The sequence below is a fragment of the Cheilinus undulatus genome, linkage group 8, assembly GCF_018320785.1.
Source record: "Cheilinus undulatus linkage group 8, ASM1832078v1, whole genome shotgun sequence".
In the NCBI taxonomy this organism is placed as follows: Eukaryota; Metazoa; Chordata; class Actinopteri; order Labriformes; family Labridae; genus Cheilinus; species Cheilinus undulatus.
This window is the reverse complement of record NC_054872.1, coordinates 8269816-8278371: the sequence shown is the minus strand read 5'-3', so window position 1 is coordinate 8278371 and position 8556 is coordinate 8269816.

Sequence of the window (8556 nt, the reverse complement as noted above, 5' to 3'; positions counted from 1 at the left end):
GACCTGCCCAGAGGATTGGCTGGGTCCCCAAAACCCAATGAATGGGCCCTTGGCTATGCAGTATTGATGATGTCAGTAGCATTGGTGCTAGCAACCTGACTAATGGTTACTTTATTTTGGAGCTGAAAAATGTGTGAACCTATAATTAGGTTCTGATGTTCTAATTATTTATTCGCAACACAACTGACCTTGCTTTAGTCACTGTCCTGCCCATTTTGCCACATTTGTTCCACACTACAAACGATTTTGCCATGGTTAGCTGATTTTTTTAACCCCTTTTCATTAGTCACCCACTTTTGTGTCTTTTTACCCAATTTTGCCCCTTTTTAACCGCTTTCATCATATTTCTGCCCATTTTTACCCTTTTCTTTCTTCTCCTAACACATAATTGCCACTCAAACCCATTTGGACTTTATTTTGCAGTTATTCATTTATTTCCCCTCAGAGTTATTAAATGGTAAATGGACTTGTAAAGCACTTTTCTAGTCATCTGATTACTCAAAGTGCTTATACACCGCAGGACATGCCTGCCCATTCAAACCTTTTCACACCACATCTATACACTGATGACGACAGTTGCTATGGAGAACTGTCCATCAGTATTAGCTAATCCCATTCATATGCATCCATACCAAGCTGCAACCTCCAGTCCTGAATAATGAAGCCAATGCGGAAGTGCACAAAATTGCAATACAACGAGAGTCCACTTGAGGCTGACTGCAGGAACACCGGAAGTCCCGTCTGAACACCTGTTACACAGCTGGTTTTTACACTAGAAATAAACTGGTTTACAGCCTGGTTCAAAAAACCAAATGTGGTTTATATTATATATTATATTTAGGAAAAACCTCACTGCAGACTGATTGGCGCGTCTCATTTGATTGACAGATAGCTCGACAGGCAGAAACTACGTTTCTGTCAACCACAATGCTAGCTAGCTAGCTGACAGGAAGTTGCGTTTAGTGGGCGGGCCGTTAGGTTGATCCAAAGTTCAGTTGAGACCGCAATTTCAATATGGAAGCCGACGCAGATTGGCTTCAAAAGCTGTTTGAGTCCGCCTGCTGTAAGCAGACAGCTGACGTCACACAGGCTTTGTCCAATTCTTTCTACAGTCAGTGATTCATACCCAAAGAAGCCATGGGAACAGATTAGTGGTGGCCAAGGACAGATTAACATGCATCATAGCTTAGCTGTTAAATCTGACATTACTCTCCTGGTTCAGGTTAGTATGCCCATCTACTTTGTTATCATTACATTACCTCAAAAAGTCATTCTGTTTTAAGAAAAAGGGTTCACATTTTGAAAAAGCTATATTGTACAACAGCATAAATAAATGCAATTCATTTTTGTTGCTTTGATAAGAGTGATTATTATTCTGGTTGATCATAAAAATGTTGTACCACAAGTTCCCTTTACAAATGACTGTAATTTTCTTGACTTCCATGGGCCCCCCAGTTGGCAGGGCCCCAGAAAGCTTTCGTGTTTATACCCCCTTGTGGGTGGCCTTGGGCATAAGTATCTGTAGCAGCCATCATCAGTATACCTGAGGTCCACACAAGTGGCAGTTGAGATCAGTTTTGTAACCTAAAGTCACTGTGACTGTAGTAAGAACAGTGGAGTTTTTCTAAATGCTTCTTCTACAGTGACCACATCTTATGTAGTGGAGAAAACTCACTCTGCAGACATGCTTGTGCATGGGATGACCCCCAGCTTTCATGCTGCAGATATCTTTCACACAGTCGTAGTGCTGGGGAAGTAGAATAGGCAAATAATGCTAGCAGGCTCAGTGAGTTGAGCCAGTCCAGGAACTGGAGCCCTGGAGGTGTCTGAGAGGAGGAGGTTGATGAAACCGCTCAGTATCCTTGACAACAGGTCTCATGACCACTCTGGAGTCCTGTACCAGGGCATCATCAGCCATAGACTGAAACCAACACAGGAAACAGAAGAGCACCATCTTCTCTATCTGTGGCCATCAAACTGTAACTGTACTACTTTTCATATCATGTGCAATAAAATTTGCATGTCATTTGCATTTCTACCTTTTGATGTGGGCTGTATTATGTTAATTATCAAAGGAAATACTAAAGTTTCACATTATGTTCAACAAAGCATTTACATTTGTGTATTATTGCATCAAGTGCAAACATTAATTTCTAATGCTGGACTATCATGTGCAATAATGCTCATCAGCTAATAAAAGATGTGCTCAGTATTTGTGATAACCCCAGTTTTACATTTCCATCAAGTAGAGAAGTCAGCAGTGATTTAAAAGGTGCAAAGTTTGCAGTGATAGTTGGACTCCTCAAGGAGGGCCTCACATGACAGTACTCCCTCTTGTTGTGATGTTAAGCTTCACCCATGGGTGTAGAAGGCACAAAAAAAGGGGTTGGACAGTTCAGTGGGTGGTCTAGGAAGTAGAAGACCTGGTCCGTGAAACTTTTGGTGATTGGATTTATGGTCCTGAAACAGATATAAATAATGAAAAACAAATGATTTTTGATTTAGGTTGAAAAACTTTTAAAAATGTATGATTTTCCTGCAGTGCATAAATACTGTGACAAAGGCAGTAGTTGAAGTCACTATCCCAATCAACTGGATCTCAACTTTACTTTGCATGTAAATGTATGGACTGGGAAAATATAGTGGATGTGACATGGTGGTGTAGGAGGATTTTAAGGCTGGCTACACTCCAGGTTATTTTCATATCTACTGATTTTGAAATGATGTGGGAGACCGTAGCAGACATCAGCAACGTTTCCACAGAATTTTAACATCCTCTGAATGCACAAACAAAAGCCAGACCACAAGACCACATTTGTCTTTTGTAGCAACGGTTTCACTGTGGTGACCCCAGAAACAAAAGATCTCACAGGGGCGTTTAATCATGTGACTTCAAAAATAAAAACAAATATGGAAGACTATCTACATCATCATTCCTCTTGCTCTGAGCACAGTTGGGTTTATGATTGCTGCCATGCTTGTGAGATGTTAAAGTACGCAACAACCACTGGTGATACTTCCTGGTCTGACTGCTGTCAGTGGCTGATGATGTGGGTAGGGGAGAGTGGGGTAAAATGAGCCAGATTTTATTTATGCTGTCCTCAATGTCAGGTCAAATGAGACGGAGGTAGAATAAAAACATGAACCTTTATTACAATGAAATACAATATCAGTATGATACAATATCAAATGAAATTATCTGTATGAATCTGTAACAAACTGCATGAAATTATGAGGCATAATTTGATCTGGGTCAAATGGGAAAGTTGAACTGTCACACCTACCCATTCATACCCTTTCAGTAAATTCACTCCTCATTCACACACTGATGGCAGAGGTTGCTATGAAAAATTTGCCATGAGTATCCCATTTTTAATCCCATTTGTACCCATTTACACACCACAAGGCTAATTGGGGAGCAAACTGGGGTTAAATAACTTGCCCAGAGGACTCATAAACATGTGACTGCAGGAGCTGGGGATCAAACCCACAACCTTCCAGTTGTAAGACAACCAACTCTACTGATCCACAGTAGATCCATTCACCATCCATTTTCTATACCGCTAATCCTGTTGGGGGTCGCAGGGGGCCTGAAGTCAATCCCAGTGGTCATTGGGCGAGAGGTGGGGTACACCCTGAACTGGTCGCCAATCAATCGCGGGTTGATCATATAGAGACAGACAAGCAGGCACAGTCACATTCACACCTACGGCCAATTGAGAGTGAACAATTAACCTAACGAGCATGTCTTTGGTGGTGGGAGGGAGCCGGAGTACCCAGAGAGAACCCACGCATGCACAGGGAGAACATGCAAACTCCACATGAAACCAGGGACCTTTTTGCTGAGACAGCATGGGCATTTGGTTATTTCCTGAGAAATTTCCTTGTCATCTTGGGAAAAGAGAGGCATCTAGCTGCCCACCTGTATGGCGGGGTGTTTTGGGCCCATCTGTTGCTGACCTCTACAATGGGGCGACCTTGACTGTGGAGTGTGAAGTGATGTACGAACCCATGTTGGGTTTTTCCTTAGTTTGTGGTGCATTATTTTTTTTTTCTAAGAACTTTGCCCCCCCCCCCCGGGGGTCCAGGACCCCAGGACCCCAACTGACCCACTTTTGGGTCCTAAACCACCAGTTGAAAACCATTGGTATACAGATCTGAGTATTTTGTGATTTGATCCCATTCATGCCAGGTAAATTGGTTCGACTGTGGTAAAAATAACTTTTTGTAAAGTGCAGGGATCATACTCAGTGTATGAAGAATTTTTCTGATGATGATTGAAGCATAGAGATCCATTAGAGCTGTTAAGTACTAACTTTCCTCTGTTCCCATTCATTCCTAAAGGCTGTTCCCCACTTCCAAACACCAAACATTTTGATCACATGATTGCAAACAGCTGTTTTTTTCTTCCCGATCTGGATAAATTTGCTTTGATATATACTCAAGAGAATAAATGCCCTTGCTCAGCTGATCAGGGCCAGTGCAACAGGATAAAAATACTGTGCAAAGCTTGACCTTAAGAAGAGGAGGATTAAGGCTCTGATGCTAGCAAAGGAGACAACAAGAAGTGCAGCAGCTGTAAAACAGGATGCAACAAAGGTGCACCTGTTGTCACTCACTCACACACAGAGCCCATTGCAAACACAAAGAGAATAGCAAACACTCACACAAATATCTGTCTGCACACCATGTTGTTGGGTCTTGCCACAGTTTGGAGTACAAACAGGCCACAGCAAAACTGAGTGAGCATCCACAACACCAGGTCAGGAGTGTTTGATGTGACCACGCAGGGAAAAGGGGAAGAGAAAGTAGCAGCTGGGGAACTTGGTAAAACTCCCAGTGGCAGTGGTAAGATAGCAGTGAATAATGCTTTTAAACTGTGCTGAACTGCTTCTGACCTAAATGAGTGTGGCCCAGAACAAAGCTCCTACTTTTAGCACAGTTAATATGAGAATAGATCATGGCTACTAAACACAGAGCCCACAGGTGGACTGGCACATGGTGCACCTGTCTGTAGAGAGTTATCTCAGTGAAGTATCCGTCTTTATGATTCATCTGAAGCATGTTTTTAATCTTGTTGTAGCTTTTACAACCAAAATAAGTCCATTTAACTGCAGCTGTGCATTACTTTTCTTTGGATTTAATGCTACTTTTATGTCTCAGGTGTCTCTCGTGATGTATTTACGTGTGTCTCTAAGTAGGTGTGTGCAGGTGTGTGTGTATGGATGGTTACTCAGGTTGCACAGTGTAAACAGTAAATGCACCTGTGTAAATGACATAGAGAGAGCTGTTGTGTTTAGCTGGGAGGCCATCAGGGAATAAAGCATGTTGTGCAAACTGTGTCACCTGGAGAGAACTAGAAAAAAGTGTGGCACCACCCGTCACATCCACAGCCGAGCCAGTTAAGATACCAGCGGCTCTCCTACGGCAGATAGATAGGGAAAACTCTGCATGCAAATGTTGGGTTTATGTAAAGGTGTGAAGCTGTGACACTCAGAGAGAGAGAGAGAGAATGACTGCATCAACGGAGAATGACCAGTTAACCAGGGATCAAATGTCTGCTAGTTAATCGACACTAAAATTCTTATGGTTACTTTCTTTACTGCTAGTTAACCATGGAGTTGCTGATATAACAGCCTCAACTAGTTTTCTGAGTGTTTCTGTGGGAATTTGTGCCCAATCATTCCTTAGAGCATTTATGAGGTCAGACACTGATGTTGGACTAGAAAGCTTGGCTTGCAAACTCTATTTGATTTAATCCCAAAGGTACAGGATGGAGTTGAGTTCAGGGCTCTGTGCAGGCCAGTCAAGTTCTTTCACACTTAACTCATCACACCATGTCTTTTTAGCCCTGGCTTTGTTGGCCCTAGCTCTCTTCAGCGATAGAATCAGCAGAACATGGGCGACTTTACACACCATGCAACTTAGTAATCGCTGACCCTGCTCTGTGATTTCACCTTGTCTTCAGCTTTTCGGCTGAGTTGCTGTTGTTCCTAAATGCTTCCACTTTCTAATAATATCACTTACTGCTGACTGTGGAATATCCAGCAGGGATGAAACTTCACAAAGGTGGCATCTATTACAGTACCACACTTAAAGTCAGTAAGCTCTTCAGACCCATTTAGGATCACAGATGTTTGCAAATGCAGACTGCATGGCGAGGTGCTTGAATAAAACACCTGGATTCTCTCCCCAAACACTTTCAGTGGGCGGTCCCCCAGATGGATCCCTCCATGATAGTTTGGCATGTCAGATTAACAACTATAGGCCATCAACTAATGATATTGTAGCGTGTCAAAGAGTCTATGTTGCACGGATACAATTTGGTATACCTTATGCTTTCAGCTAAAATACTTTAAACAATCAGTCTTTATTTGTATAGCCCCAGTTCATAAAAAATGTTATCTTAAGACACTTCATAAGGAGAGGAGTTCTAGACCAGTGGTTCTCAACTGGTGGGTCGGGACCCAAAAGTGGGTCGCAACGCTCTTTCTAGTGGGTTGCAAATATGTGCCAGGGAAATCTACAGAAGCCCTAAGGGAACATGCAGTAATTTCATACTTTTTTTTTTTAGGCTTTCCAATGATTCCAAGTAAAAATCAGTATCTTTCTCTGAAATAAGGCTGGTTTACCCAAGATAACAAGGAAATTCTTCTGGAAATGACCAAACTTCCATGCTATCTTGGACAACTGGTGTAAAATAAGATGCATGCAAATCCTTCTGTAATGATGTGTTTTTCTAACGTGTTTGTTTTATCCCGTCTCTTTGTTCAATACGTTTTTCTATTTATTATATTATATAGGGTCCAAATGTCAACATATTTTGGAGTGTTCTTTTGGCTTCATGGTGTAATGGTAGCCAAGAATACTGATTAACCAACATTCATGAAATAAATGAAGATTTTTTTTTTTTTTAATTTGGGTTGTGATTTCTCTTAAGGAGGAGGTGGTGGGTCCTGATGCCTGACCTGTTCAGAACCACTGTTCTAGACCATTGTTTTTGTGAAATTAATAAGAAAGAACCAACTTTAACCCACTATTAGCACTTCAGTAACATCTGCAACATCACAGTGGCAAGGAGCTACTTCCTGTTACCAGGAAGAAAGCTGTACCACAGCGGTGTCAAACTCAAGGCCTTGGGGCCAAATCCGGCCCTTGGTATAGTTATCTGCAGATTTCCTCCAGAATAAAAACGTAAACTTAACGATGAGGATTTGAAATATCCTTGTTAAGTCATAAATATTTTAAAAAGAGTAAAAATATTTAGAATAGAAGTTGGAAACGAGGGAAAACAAATTCATTTGTGTATTAATTTCAGATTTTGCATCTCACAGTTATCACATTACCCAAGGATTTTGACGTTTTCTTCATATTTTGACGTTTTCAATTCATAATTTTGACTTTTTATCTTATATTGTGACCTTTCAGATTCCTGATTTAAACTTTAGGTCACATTTTAAGCATTTAAACTCATGAGTTTCATTATTTATCTTATGTTTTGACTTTATTATCTGCTAACTCTTGACTTTTAATCCCATATTTTGACCTTTTGAACTTATGTTTTGGAATTTTATCTCATATTTTGACCTTTAAACTCATGATTTTAGCTTTTCATTTTGTGTTTTGATCTTTTGAATTAATAACTTTGACTTTTTTAGATCTCAAAATAATTTATGTATTTTTTGTGACCAAAGATGTAACCCTCTGAGGTCAGCACACTCACAGTCCATTTTCACTGTGTTTTTTTTTTATCAATATCTTTGTCATTTTATCTCCTACAAATGTGGTTCAAACACATCTGTGAACAGGAGAGTCTCATCTTTCAATTCCACCCCCACTTGCTATCCAGCGTGAGTCACAGCCAGAGTTACAGGGCCAGTAAGAGAGCAATAGGCACATGTCGTCACCTCTCACTGTGCACCATTAGATGAATCCTTTGTCCATCAACTTTTGCCAACCAGTTGAATCTCTAAGGCCCTCCTTTGGTCAGTTTTTGCAGGAGAGGTAAGGTGAGAGACAAGAGAATTAGACCTGTTGATCTCTGATGATGTTTAAGTGTTTGAATGTTGCAGAAGCCTTTACATAAATACTGAGAGGCAGTGATGAAGATGACAGCTTTGGTGAAAATAGAATGACAGACAGCATTTATGCCCAAAAAAAGTATGACAAAATTTCATTTTACACGTTATATTGCACATATCTATTATTTATTCCTATATGCCACTACTTTTGTGAAGCTAAGACTTTGGTAAACCTATTTCAGGCACCAAAACAATTCATCCACATGAGTGAATGATTTAAAAATGTGAAAAATTAGATTTCAAAATTCAGCATTTGGGCTGAAATAGCTCTCTACACAGCACTCTGGGACAAACATGATGCTCAGTATGCATAAAGCTGAGACTGAAAATTTTGATATGCAATACCTGGGTATCGAGTTATTTGCAAGTACCTTAAAAAGGTGAATTTAAAAATAATGTAAAATCGTGGAAATACCCTTAGACCAGGGGTGGCAAACTCAAGGCCTGGGGGCCAAATCCGGCCCATGGTCCAATT